The sequence below is a fragment of the Oncorhynchus nerka genome, linkage group LG20 (genome assembly GCF_034236695.1).
Source record: "Oncorhynchus nerka isolate Pitt River linkage group LG20, Oner_Uvic_2.0, whole genome shotgun sequence".
Classification (NCBI taxonomy): domain Eukaryota; kingdom Metazoa; phylum Chordata; class Actinopteri; order Salmoniformes; family Salmonidae; genus Oncorhynchus; species Oncorhynchus nerka.
Window position 1 is genome coordinate 59,689,683 of NC_088415.1, and position 13,574 is coordinate 59,703,256.

Consider the following 13,574-nt stretch of genomic DNA (forward strand, 5'->3'; position numbering starts at 1 on the left):
TGTATATATATATGAATAGACGTTGGCACCTTTCCTGGCAGGTTAAGCAAATATTGAGCTTTTGAGCATAAAAAAAACTACAGAATAATTGAAGTAGAAAAAAATTGGATACAAAAAAGAATGACAATCGTTTATATAATGTCATTTTTTACTTGGCTTTTCATAACAGTTTGTTAGATTAACACAGGGTAAGCTCTGCCTATCCTTTCAACTCTGACTGCACGTCACTGGACGCTATGGTGAGCTTCAATTGGTCACTCATTTCGCGATATCGCAGAGGATTTGAATAAAACTCTGCTTTCCCCAACTTTAGCCCCCTGGCCCATGCTCGCACCACTCAACGGACCCCTGCCTCCTCAGCTTCTCTCGCTTTCCTTCCGTTGGAAGTGAGTGGCTTCCTATAGTAAACGGCCACTGAGCAGGGGAACGCGACCATTGTGGTGTTGTCAGCGTATGAGTAAAGTGGGGTTGTTCCCCTTTCATATTCTGAGCACAGTAGAAAATGGAGGAAGAGGGAACCAACCACGTTGAGGGGGCAGACAGAGAGGGAGACGTACACGATAACAGGCCAAGAGAGACAGGCAAAGCATATCAGCAGTTTGGCCTGGCATTTCGGTTTCTTTCAGCCTCAAAGGAAGACCCTGAACGCCACACATCCAGTCAACTCAAGAAGCGCCTGCGGACGGATCAGATGTACATCGCGCAGCGCTACAAGTCTGGAGCCTGAAATCCCCCTCTCTCGTCTGGTACTTTAGGGTCGGGGGTTGACACAGCACAAATGTCCAGCTGGAGAAAAGCCCTTTCAGAGGTTAACCAAGGGAGGAGTAGTGGGAGAAGGGGGGGTTAAGCCCTTGCCTGCCAAGCTGCTAACATTTCATTTGAAATACCCCCGACTGACCTCAAAGAACGGATACTACAACCAGGGCATCACGATCAGTGACAGCTATCTGCGTCCAGTCAGTTCAATGTCTACTTTTGATTTACATTAGGTTGAGTTGTCAACTAATGTCAATTCTACTGGAAATCAACAACAAAAAATGTCACTGTGTTTTTGGATTTGGGTTCAGAAGTTTAAGTGAAAAAATATCTGAAATTCTTTTTGCAAATCCAATCACTTTTCCCACGTTGATTCAGCATCATCACATTGAATGTTTTTGCTCAAATGACGTGGAAACGTTGATTCAACCCGTTCTTGCCCAGTGGGGTGACAATCCCTTTAAAGCCTAAAATTGAGGTCAACACTTTGACAGTTGCCTCAATATTCAGGGTCTATGGATACATTCGGTGACGGGGGGCTTTATTACAGTGAAAACGACTCGCCATAAGATTACAGCGTTTTATTCTGCAATATCGAATAAATGTGCCTTTAGCCCATGTCTTGTTTTCCCAATCCCTACCAGAATGCACGTGTACAATTATTCTACTGTCCATTATCAAATGACAGCATCTCATAATGAGCAACATGAAACATTCACGTAAGTAGACATCTGGCTTGTCACGTATCTCGGCAACACAGAAAGAGGACAGGACTTCCAGCATGTCGCTCTAACGCATCGCGCAGAGGAGCTGTCAAAACACACTTCTGACATGATACCGTGACGCGATGCAGGCACACCGAAAACCACCCGTTAATGGTAAAGTCACGATACACCGCTTCAACTTGTGACATTCATTAAGAAGAGTTACATTGTCCAATGGTTATAATGGGCGCGCAGCAACGCTCACCATCTCAGCAAAAAAAAAACTAGTAATCACATTAAATTGTTGTAAAAGGAGACACGTAAAGCTTTTCAGAGGATCGCAGTATGAAACCAACATTATTGACAATATTGAATTGAAACGGAAGGGGTGGTGAAAGGAAATACAATGAAAGAGCACGGCAGACATAGCCTACCTGTTAACCCATGGGGTCTGGGGTAGACGCGGTGTAGATTCTTTGGAGTCCAATCTGGTGTGACTGCGCGAAAGAGAGAACGAAAGGGGGGTGTTCAGAAGAACACAGTATTCTATTATTTCCTCCCCTACGCCTTTGGTGTCTCTAAATGTTATTCCCCTGTTTTTCCCCTCTCTCCCGGTCTCCGCCAGCCTTTTCTCTCTCTCTGTCCCTCCCTTGCTTTTCCTTGTCTTGGTATCAGGAACCAGCCTCCCCCTCTGTGTCTGTCTCTCTCCCTCTCTTTCCCTAGGGCGCTCTCTCACTGGCTCTGTGTCCCCGTATCTGCCTGTCTTTGGGCAGACTCAGGAAATGAGGCAACATGAACAACACACACACCGTTCTATCAGCGACCAACCCCCCCAGGCACTCTCCCACATATCTGACAGCTCAAATAAATATTAGTGTCATTATTGCAATTGAGTAGCACGACGTGAAATCATGAAATCAAGAAAATAGTAGGCTATTTGTGGTGTGTGTTCAGTGTGTCATGAACAATAAGAATAGTAATAATATTAATGTATTATTATTAATATTGCTATTATTATGCTAAACGGGCTTGTCATATGGACAGGACAACAATAGAAATGAAATAGTGTGTGTAATGTGTGATATCATATCATTATAATGTGCAATAATATACATGAGATGCATTGCTCTGCCTATATCTACAGTATCTGTGTCACATTTCAAGAGTTTCTTCAATAAATATATACTGCTGCAAAAGAGTGTTTTATTTGAATTGAGACAACCTCATGGTAATACAGTTTATGCGAGAGTTTCCATATTTAATGGCTGAGTGAGTAGGCTATTACATGAAGAAGCATGTGCTTGTCTATACAGGGGTCTAAACATGAGTGATCGACAGTATGTGGGTGTTAGTGAGAACAGAAGACAAGCTCTGTCCACTCTGTGTGGTTTGAATGAAGGCAAGGACCAAGCTACACCCTCTTGTGGTAAAACAGGAAAACCATCCAGCAGTCAGACAGATGGACCTGTTGGGCAACCCTTCAAAACAGAATTCACCAATTATATCATACTTACCCAGATTGAAGAAGACATTATCTACATCCAAAAAATGCCATCCATGTCAATTGTAGATTATATGTTTGTTGTTTTGTTGTTTTTTACATCCACTGATAGCTTTTCATTGTCTATCACAATCAGATATGAAGCCTTCTTTTTGGAGCCATTTCAGTGCCCTCACCCAAGCTTGTCTCGTTGCTAAATCTGACATTACAGCACAGACAGACAGAACATTTGTGAACTTTTCAGAATGAGGTCCAGAGTGCCTTGGGGATGTAGGGAGAGTTGCAGGACAGGACAGATGAGGTGTGTTATGCCAGGGAGAGCAATGGGGGGAAGCGGGCAAAGTCGGTGTTGTTTAGAGGAAGTGAGGAAGGGCAGGTGTGTCTGTGTTGTACGTGTGAAGAGGAAGTAAGGATAATGAGACTGTGTGTGTGTGTGTGTGTGTGTGTGTGTGTGTGTGTGTGTGTGTGTGTGTGTGTGTGTGTGTGTGTGTGTGTGTGTGTGTGTGTGTGTGTGTGTGGCACAGCAGGGGGTAAGAAGCACTCTTCATCGGGCTGGGAGCCGAGGGCCGGATCAGGGAGGTTGTTGGGCAATGTGGATTAAGGATGTATGTCACACAGTATCTATCTATCTATCTATCTATCTATCTATCTATCTATCTATCTATCTATCTATCTATCTATCTATCTATCTATCTATCTATCTATCTATCTATCTATCTATCTATCTATCTATCTATCTGTCTGTCTGTCTGTCTGTCTGTCTGTCTGTCTGTCTGTCTGTCTGTCTGTCTGTCTGTCTGTCTGTCTGTCTGTCTGTCTGTCTGTCTGTCTGTTTATCTATCTATCTCTCTCTCATCCCCCGGGCTGGTCAGTGTAATGCTGATGTGTAGTGGCTGTGGCTGCAAACACAATCTCTGCCAGGAACAAGACGCATGTTGCAGATATCCAGATAATCCCAGATTATAAAGAGAAAGCCACGTATTGGAACACCGACAGCCCGCTTCCAGAAAAGCTAAACACCTTCTTTGCCTGCTTTGAAGAAAACAACACCAAATCGGTGATGTGGGCCCAGGCCGCTCACGAGGACTGTGTTCTCCCGATATCTGTGGCCAATGTGAGTAAGACATTTAAGCGTTCTGGGCTGCATTTTGGGCTGCAGGCCCTAAGCTGCATCCTCAGGGCATGTGCAGACTCTAGTGCTTACAAATGAATTCAGTTTCCCATTAGGCTAGTCTGTTGTTCAAGAAGTCCACCATCGCTCCTGTACCCAAGAAAGCAAAGGTACAGTGGCTTGCGAAATTATTCATCTCCTTGTAATTTTCCAATTTTGTTGCCGTACAACCTGAAATTAAAATGGATTTTTGGGGGGTTGTATCATTTGATTTACACAACATGCCTACCACTTTGAAGATGCAAAATATGTTTTAATGTGAAAAAAACAAAAAAGATGACAAAAAAATGGAAGACATGAGTGTGCATAACTATTCACCCCCCAAAGTCAATACTTTGCAGAGCCACCTTTTGCAGCAATTACAGCTGCAAGTCTCTTGAGGTACGTCTCTATAAGCTTGGCACATCTAGCCACTGGGATTTCTGCCCATTCTTCAAGGCAAAACTGCTACAGCTCCATCAAGTTAGATGGGTTCCGCTGTTGTACAGCAATATTTAAGTCATACCACATATACTCAACTGGATTGAGGTCTGGGCTTTCCAAAACATGTAAATGTTCCCCTTAAACCACTTGATTGCTTCTTTAGCAGTATGCTTAGGGTCATTGTACTGCTGGAAGGTGAACCTCAGTCCCAGACTCAAATCTCTGGAAGACTGAAACTCGGACAAAACAGAGATGCTTGTTCTAGGTCCCAAGAAACAAAGAGATCTTCTGTTGAATCAGACAATTAATCTTAATGGTTGTACAGTCGTCTCAAATAAAACTGTGAAGGACCTCGGCGTTACTCTGGACCCTGATCTCTCTTTTGAAGAACATATCAAGACCATTTCGAGGACAGCTTTTTTCCATCTACGTAACATTGCAAAAATCAGAAACTTTCTGTCCAAAAATGATGCAGAAAAATGAATCCATGCTTTTGTCACTTCTAGGTTAGACTACTGCAATGCTCTACTTTCCGGCTACCCGGATAAAGCACTAAATAAACTTCAGTTAGTGCTAAATACGGCTGCTAGAATCCTGACTAGAACCAAAAAATTTGATCATATTACTCCAGTGCTAGCCTCTCTACACTGGCTTCCTGTCAAAGCAAGGGCTGATTTCAAGGTTTTACTGCTAACCTACAAAGCATTACATGGGCTTGCTCCTACCTATCTCTCTGATTTGGTTCTGCCGTACATACCTACACGTACGCTACGGTCACAAGACGAAGGCCTCCTAATTGTCCCTAGAATTTCTAAGCAAACAGCTGGAGGCAGGGCTTTCTCCTATAGAGCTCCATTTTTATGGAACGGTCTGCCTACCCATGTCAGAGACGCAAACTCGGTCTCAACCTTTAAGTCTTTACTGAAGACTCATCTCTTCAGTGGGTCATATGATTGAGTGTAGTCTGGCCCAGGAGTGGGAAGGTGAACGGAAAGGCTCTGGAGCAACGAACCGCCCTTGCTGTCTCTGCCTGGCCGGTTCCCCTCTTTCCACTGGGATTCTCTGCCTCTAACCCTGTTACAGGGGCTGAGTCACTGGCTTACTGGGGCTCTCTCATGCCGTCCCTGGGGGGGGTGCGTCACCTGAGTGGGTTGATTCACTGTTGTGGTTAGCCTGTCTGGGTTGGCGCCCCCCCCCTTGGGTTGTGCCGTGGCGGAGATCTTTGTGGGCTATACTCGGCCTTGTCTCAGGATGGTAAGTTGGTGGTTGAAGATATCCCTCTAGTGGTGTGGGGGCTGTGCTTTGGCAAAGTGGGTGGGGTTATATCCTTCCTGTTTGGCCCTGTCCGGGGGTGTCCTCGGATGGGGCCACAGTGTCTCCTGACCCCTCCTGTCTCAGCCTCCAGTATTTATGCTGCAGTAGTTTATGTGTCGGGGGGCTAGGGTCAGTTTGTTATATCTGGAGTACTTCTCCTGTCCTATTCGGTGTCCTGTGTGAATCTAAGTGTGCGTTCTCTAATTCTCTCCTTCTCTCTTTCTTTCTCTCTCTCGGAGGACCTGAGCCCAAGGACCATGCCCCAGGACTACCTGACATGTTGACTCCTTGCTGTCCCCAGTCCACCTGGCCATGCTGCTGCTCCAGTTTCAACTGGCCTGGGCCCTAGGACCATGTCCCAGGACTACCTGACATGATGACTCCTTGCTGTCCCCAGTCCACCTGGCCATGCTGCTGCTCCAGTTTCAACTGTTCTGCCTTACTATTATTCGACCATGCTGGTCATTTATGAACATTTGAACATCTTGGCCATGTTCTGTTATAATCTCCACCCGGCACAGCCAGAAGAGGACTGGCCACCCCACATAGCCTGGTTCCTCTCTAGGTTTCTTCCTAGGTTTTGGCCTTTCTAGGGAGTTTTTCCTAGCCACCGTGCTTTTACACCTGCATTGCTTGCTGTTTGGGGTTTTAGGCTGGGTTTCTGTACAGCACTTTGAGATATCAGCTGATGTACGAAGGGCAATATAAATAAATTTGATTTGATTTTGATTTGATTTGAAACAGGCTTCTCTCAAGAATTTCCCTGTATTTAGCGACATCCACCATTCCTTCCATTCTGACCAGTTTCCCAGTCCCTGCCAATGAAAAACATACCCACAGCATGATGGTGCCACCACCATGCTTCACTGTGGGGATGGTGTTCTCGGGGGGGATGAGAAGTGTTGGGTTTGCGCCAGACATAGCGTTTTCCTTGATTGCCAAAAAGCTCAATTTTAGTCTCATCTGATCAGTGTACCTCCTGCCATATGGTTGGGTAGTCTCCCACATGCCTTTTGGCAAACACCAAACGTGTTTGCTTATTTTTTCTTTAAGCAAAGGCTTTTTTCTAGCCACTCTTCCATAAAGCTCGACTCTGTGGAGTGTACAGCTTAAAGTGTTCCAATGGACAGATACTCCAATCTCCGCTGTGGAGCTTTGCAGCTCCTTCAGGGTTATCTTTGGTCTCTTTCTTGCCTCTCTGATCAATGCCCTCCTTGCCTGGTCTGTGAGTTTTGGTGCGCGGCCCTCTCTTGGCAGGTTTGTTGTGTTGCCATATTCTTTCAAATTTTGAATAATGGATTTAATGGTGCTCCGTGGGATGTTCAAAGTTTCTGATATTTTTTTTATAACCCAACCCTGATCTGTACTTCTACACAACTTTGACCATGACCTGTTTGGAGAGCTCCTTGGTCTTCATGGTGCTGCCTGCTTGGTGGTGCAACTTGCTTAGTGGTGTTGCAGACTCTTGTGCCTTTCAGAACAGGTGTATATATACTGAGATCAAGTGACAGATCATGTGACACTTAGTTTGCACACAGGTGGACTTTGCACACATGTGACTTCTGAAGGTGTCACACCCTGACCTGAGTATTCTTTGTTTTCTTTATTGTTTTGGTTAGGTCAGGGTGTGACATGGGTGATGTATGTGTTTTTGTACTGTCTAGGGGTTTTGTAGGTTTTTGGGTTTGTTTACTATCTAGGTGTTTTATATGTCTATGGTTGCCTAGATTGGTTCTCAATTAGAGGCAGGTGTGTATCGTTGTCTCTGATTGGGAACCATATTTAGGCAGCCATCCTCTTTGGGTATTTGGTGGGTTATTGTCTATGTGGTAGTTGCCTGTATCTGCACTTACCACATATAGCTTCGTTTTGTTAAATAAATAAGAAGAATGTATTCTAATCACACTGCGCTTTGGTCTCCTCTTTACGACGAGCGTGACAGAAGGTAATTGGTTGCACCAGATCTTATTCAGGGGCTTCATAGCAAAGGGGATGAATACATATGCACGCACCACTTTTCCGTTTTGAATTTTTTGAAACAAGTTATTTTTTTTTCATTTCATTTTCTGTCTTCTTGAAGTGCTTTGAGAGGCTAGGTAGCTTTGCCAGGAAAACAACCTCTCCCTCAACTTCAACCAAATTAAGTAGCTGATTGTGAAGAGAGCACGCCCTCAGTCACATCGACAGGCCGCAGTGGAGAGAGTCAGCGGGCACACTGAGGACCTGAAATGTTCCCTTGACCACCGACAGTCTTAACAACGCATCTTCAACCTGAGAAGGCTGTAACAATGTGCGCTGAGAGTCAGGAAGCAAGTTCAGGGAGTGAGTGGTTTAATAAATAAACACACCATAATACAAAACAAGAAACACGAACAACGCACAGACATGAAACAGAAACAATTAATCCTGGGGATGGAACCAAAGGGAGTGACATGTATAGGGAAGGTAATCAGGGAAGTGATTGAGTCCAGGTGAGTCTGAAGATGCGCAGGTGCACGTAACGATGGTGACAGGTGTGCACCATAACGAGCAGCCTGATGACCTAGAGGCCGGAGAGGGAGCACACGTGACACAGAAGAAATTGGGCTTGGTTGCTAAGACTCTCACAAACTTCTACAGATCCACCATTGACCAGCCAGGTTCAAGATTGAGGTGGAAATTGGACGTCTATACATGTCCTGAGGATGTCGGGAAATGCCTTCAGATCTGGCCACTAGGTGCAACACTGAGCACTATTAACATCAACTAGGCTTGGGTTTGCTAGGGGGCAGTGGATGAGTGTAATCCCATGACTCTGGATCAGAAGGTTGTGTGTTCAATCCTAGTTGTGGACCCTGTTTTTTTATTTGTGATTTTAACCCTAACCCTAACCCTTACCTTAACCATGTGGAAGGAGTGCCTGACGTACTCTTAATTTGACATTTGGAGAAATGGAACAAAACAGAGCAGCAGGAGTAACAAAACACTTTGAAATTTGACGTTTGGAGCAACTTCAAATGTTGGACGTTTTTGGAACGTGGATGAACATCTAATTCTGCAGTGAGACTGAGAACTTGTTGTCATTGAGAGCATCCTGTCGAACTGTATCACCGTCTGGTAAGGCACCGTCCACAACCACATGGCTTCAGAAAGTGGTGGGGTTAGTCAAACGCATCACCAGGGGCAAACTACCTGCCCTCCAGGACATTTACAGAACCTAGTGTCACAGGAAGGCCAAGAAGATCATAAAGTACCTCAGCCACTCGATCTACGGCCTGTTCATCCCGCTAACATCTGGAAGATGGAGACAGTACAGGTGCATCAAAGCTGGGACAGAGAGAATGATAAACAGCTTCTATTCCCAGGCCATCAGACCGTTAAAAAGTCACTAGTAGATCCACTCAGTTCTCTGCACTTTGCCCAGTACCCTACTCTGCCCCTCTGTCACTGTCACTAGCCGGCTACCACCCGGGAGCTCTACTCTACACCTTAGGGACTGCTGCCCTATGTACATAGTCATTGAACACTGGTCACTTTAATAATGTTTACATACTATTTACCATGATCACCCAAAACGTTAAGAACACCTGCTCTTTCTATGACACAGACTGACCAGGTGAATCTTTATTGATGTCACTTGTTAAATCCACTTCAATCAGTGTAGATGAAGGGGAGGAGATGGGTTAAAAAATATGTGTAATCCTTGAGACACTTGAGGCATGGATTGGATTGTGTATGTGAGTCAGTCAGAGGATGAATGGTGTCGTGATGTTGTCTTCGTTAATGTGGCGACTGTTGCTCATCGAATGATTACAAGTTTCTAATTGATTAACTGAATCAACTCATTAACCTGGGGCACCATGGGAAAAGTAGTTTTTATTGAGTTTCTATTTCCCAAATTAACTCAAAGAATATCAGAATATCGATTTTACAACAGCCGCTAATTAATCAGTTACCTCTACAATCTCGTTCTGAACGTCATATAGTCTGTGAATCTGCACGGACCCAGGTCTCACCAATGAGTTCGTACCACACCTTAGTTGAATATTTATTTACTAAAAAGCTAAAAAAGCTAAAATGATGATAAAAGATACACATAGACAAAACACATTATAGGCTATTGATTAGAACTTAGTATAACGGGCCAACACACTATGGCGCGTGTTACCCAAAATGGGGATTTAAAAGAGAGAGAAAAAGAGAAAATATACATTTGGGGGAATTTGTCAGCTATACTTATTCTAACCCTAGCCTTGCCCCAAACTGCCGCTCTTATGAGTCAGAATATAATGATGTAATTACGTGGGGAATGTCTCTGCGGATCCTCCGCGTGGACCGTTCAGGCTGCTTGATGATGCACTTCTCCGGCGCACCTTTCTGGTCGTCCTCACGATGTCAGTGTCCTTTTGGCTTACGAGTCTGTTCCCTCACCCTTGCTATGGAAGGTCTTCTGAGGACAGACAGCTCTGTAGCTTAGAGCTCACAGCATAGGAATGAAACATTTTAGATACCACGATTCGCTGGGATTGGATGCTAAGGGGGTCCGGCTTGAATTCACTCGCTTAGACACAGCTACTCATCCGTAGCTTGGGTAGAAAAATATTTCTTTGTCTTCAAACTTGAGTTGCGTTCTGGGTTCGTTGACTTTTAAGACCTTGCTGCAGCTTGGGTCACTTAGTCCTCTCTGGAAATTCTTTACTCACAGGTTTTATACCTTCGTGTCAGAAGTGGGCGTAACCGCCTTTAGGGCAATTCTCTGGGCGTACCAAGTTAAGAGCAAGGTCTAGATTTTACTCAAATCCAATTTTAGACAACTAACTTCACATTTCATCTTTCCCAAAACATTTCTCTTTGATTTGGATATTTTCCATACAACGTACAATGTATAAACATCAAACATATACTAGGAAAACTCTTCATGTTACAATGTTTTCGTAATAACGTCATCTATTAACCTTTAATAACAAAACAAAAATGACATACATTTTCATATTCCATCTATCGTCATGACCACCATTGTGGCTGACGGAAACCAGTGTTCCAAAGTCCCTTTATTTAATGTTTAATGTTCTGAGGCTGGTTCTCCATAGTAACAGGACAAAGGAATTTATCTGTGGCCTGAGATTTACCAAGGGCGTGAGGGGTCATAAAACCCCCCACATCTTCAGACCCCTAGATCTCTCCTCCTCTGTTGGGGTTGAGAGATAATTGTGGTCTCCTGTAACCTGACCTGATCAGGACAGTCATGACAATGGGTAGTACCAAAGATTGAAGTGCCTTTGAACAGGGTATGGTAGTAGGTGCCAGGCGCACCGGTTTGTGTCAAGAACTGCAACGCTGCTGTTTTTTTCTTTTTCTCTTGACACATTGTAGTCCATGCCCCAACGAATTGAGGCTGTTCTGAGTGCAAAAGGGGGGTGCAACTATATATTAGGAAGGTGTTCCTAATGGTTGCTTTGTGTATTTACAGTATGTACCACTGTACTAAATGTTTGATGATTTTGTGTGTGTTGACATTTATTGCAATGATTTATAGGAACTAGGAACATAAGAATTTGACTGCACCCGCCATAACATCTGATACACTGTGTACACTACCAATAAAAATAGATTTGATTTGATGACCAAGCTGCTTTACTCAAAGCTTCACCGCCTCACACTAACATGGCCGCTCCAATCCGCCTGACACAACAAGCCTGACACTCCCTACCCCAACCTCCTCTCTCCCTCTCAGTACATCTCTGTCTCTGTTTCACTGTGTTTCTCTCTCTATTTGTCTCTCGGTCTGTCTGTCCATCTGCCTATCTGCCTTTCTGTCTATCTGTCTCTCGGTCTGTCTGTCCATCTGCCCGGCTCCCTCCTCTCACTCCCTTCCACTCTTTCTCTCTCTCTCTCTCTCTCTCTCTCTCTCTCTCTCTCTCTCTCCCTCTCTCTCTGTCTGTCTGCCTTTCTGTCTATCTAGTTGTCTGTCCATCTTCCCGGCTCCCTCCTCTCACCCTCCCTCTTCCCCTCTCTCTCATGGTTTAGGACTCATTACCATCACCTGTACATAGCCCATCTATAATTTAGCCCAAACAACTACTGCTTCCCCTACTGTATTTATTTATTTTGCTCCTTTGCATCCCATTATTTCTATTTCTACTTTGCTTATTCTTCCACTGTTAATCAACCATTCCAGTGTTTTACTTCCTATATTGTATTTACTTTGCCACCATGGCCTTTTTTTGCCTTTACCTCCCTTATCTCACCTCACTTGCTCACATTGTATATAGACTTATTTTCCTACTGTATTATTGACTGTATGTTTGTTTTACTCCATGTGTAACTCTGTGTTGTTGTATGTGTCAAACTGCTTTGCTTTATCTTGGTCAGGTCGCAGTTGTAAATGAGACCTTGTTCTCAACTTGACTACCTGGTTAAATAAAGGTGAAATAAAAAATAAAATAAATAAAATTAGGTCACTTACACATTTATTCAGTCATGTGGCAAACACTTTAAAGTCAGGTTCATGGTGAAGTGTTTCTGTATGTTATTATTCAATAGGAGCATTTTCCAAAAAGACATGGACAGTGTGTGTGTGTGTGTGGTTACGCAGCATGTATGGTGCTAAGTGCACACATTACCCCTAAGAGACAGCAGCCATGATGCCTTGGGCCTCTTTGTCACCAGTTACAAACATGACTTTTCTTCTGATAAACGAGAGCTAGCATGTTTCTGCCACTTTAAACGGTTGTTATTGAGGCCATAAGAACACACATCATATCCAGGAAGTGAGCCCGAGCCTCCTCATGATGACTTGTGTTTGAACCACAAAGGGAGGGGGTACGCAAATCTGGGAAACTTTGTGAAGTGGAGCATCAACTGCTCCCCAGTAAGCCCCCCTGCTGCGGAACGCAGTGCCATAATTGGTCACGTCGAATAAAACGACACAATAAATATACAACTGTCATAAACATAGCACAGGATGCTTTCAAAGCCCCATCCACTACTCTTCACTATCAGAATGGAGCCCAGCTGTGTACTTTGTGTCTGTGTCTGTGCCATCCTAGAGAGACTTGTGTTGCAAAGTGAAGCCTGGCGCTGAAAGAGCCCTATCACTACCAGGTGCAGCCAGGAGAGAATGGAGCTCCAAAAAGAGGATGTTTGGCACCAGGTGTATTTCTACAGTACAGTACGTGCAAAGGTGCAGCTCAACGATAATGACGTCTGACAAAAACAACTGTGGGTCCTCTTTCAAGGCCCCTTCCCTTGGCCGACAAAGAACAAACAGAAGTGAAAGCCAGACAACAGTGTGGGGGAACTGCGAATGAAGGAATGTTAGACAGGAAGGACGCAACGTAAGGAACGAGGGGGGGGTGAAAATAAGAAGAATAGTCAGGGAGGTTGGTAATGCACAGAGAGTGGAAGACAAAGAGATGCAGAGAATCTAGAAGGACATATGGATTTTGTGGCTATAAAGTGGTTGTGGTACCAGCCTGGTATTTACATCACTTCCTGTCCCCACCCCGAGGAGCTTCCCTGAGGGTTTTGTACCTCCTCTATGAACAAGTCCTTCATGATGTGTTGGTAAGATGCTCCTGGACTGGGCTACAGATTAGCCCTAAAGATACCGCTCTCCTTTGAAGAGGAATAGCCTTGGCTGCCCATCACCATCTGTGGGGCTGACACACATGCATTAGCACCACACACGCACGGACATGTCATGCACGCACACACTTTCCCCCCA

General features: G+C 44.5%; 1 protein-coding gene across 3 annotated transcripts in view; it reads right to left on the reverse strand.

Annotated features, from left to right (window-relative positions):
* LOC115126386 (zinc finger and BTB domain-containing protein 46-like) overlaps nucleotides 1-1,977 on the reverse strand; it is a 217,077-nt gene extending 215,100 nt beyond the window's left edge. For all 3 annotated transcript variants that reach the window (XM_065005659.1, XM_065005660.1, XM_065005658.1), the window contains exon 1: nucleotides 1,895-1,977. The gene's annotated coding sequence lies outside the window, so the exon portion shown is untranslated. The remainder of the gene's footprint in view (nucleotides 1-1,894) is intronic.
* Between the last annotated feature and the right edge of the window lie 11,597 nt (nucleotides 1,978-13,574).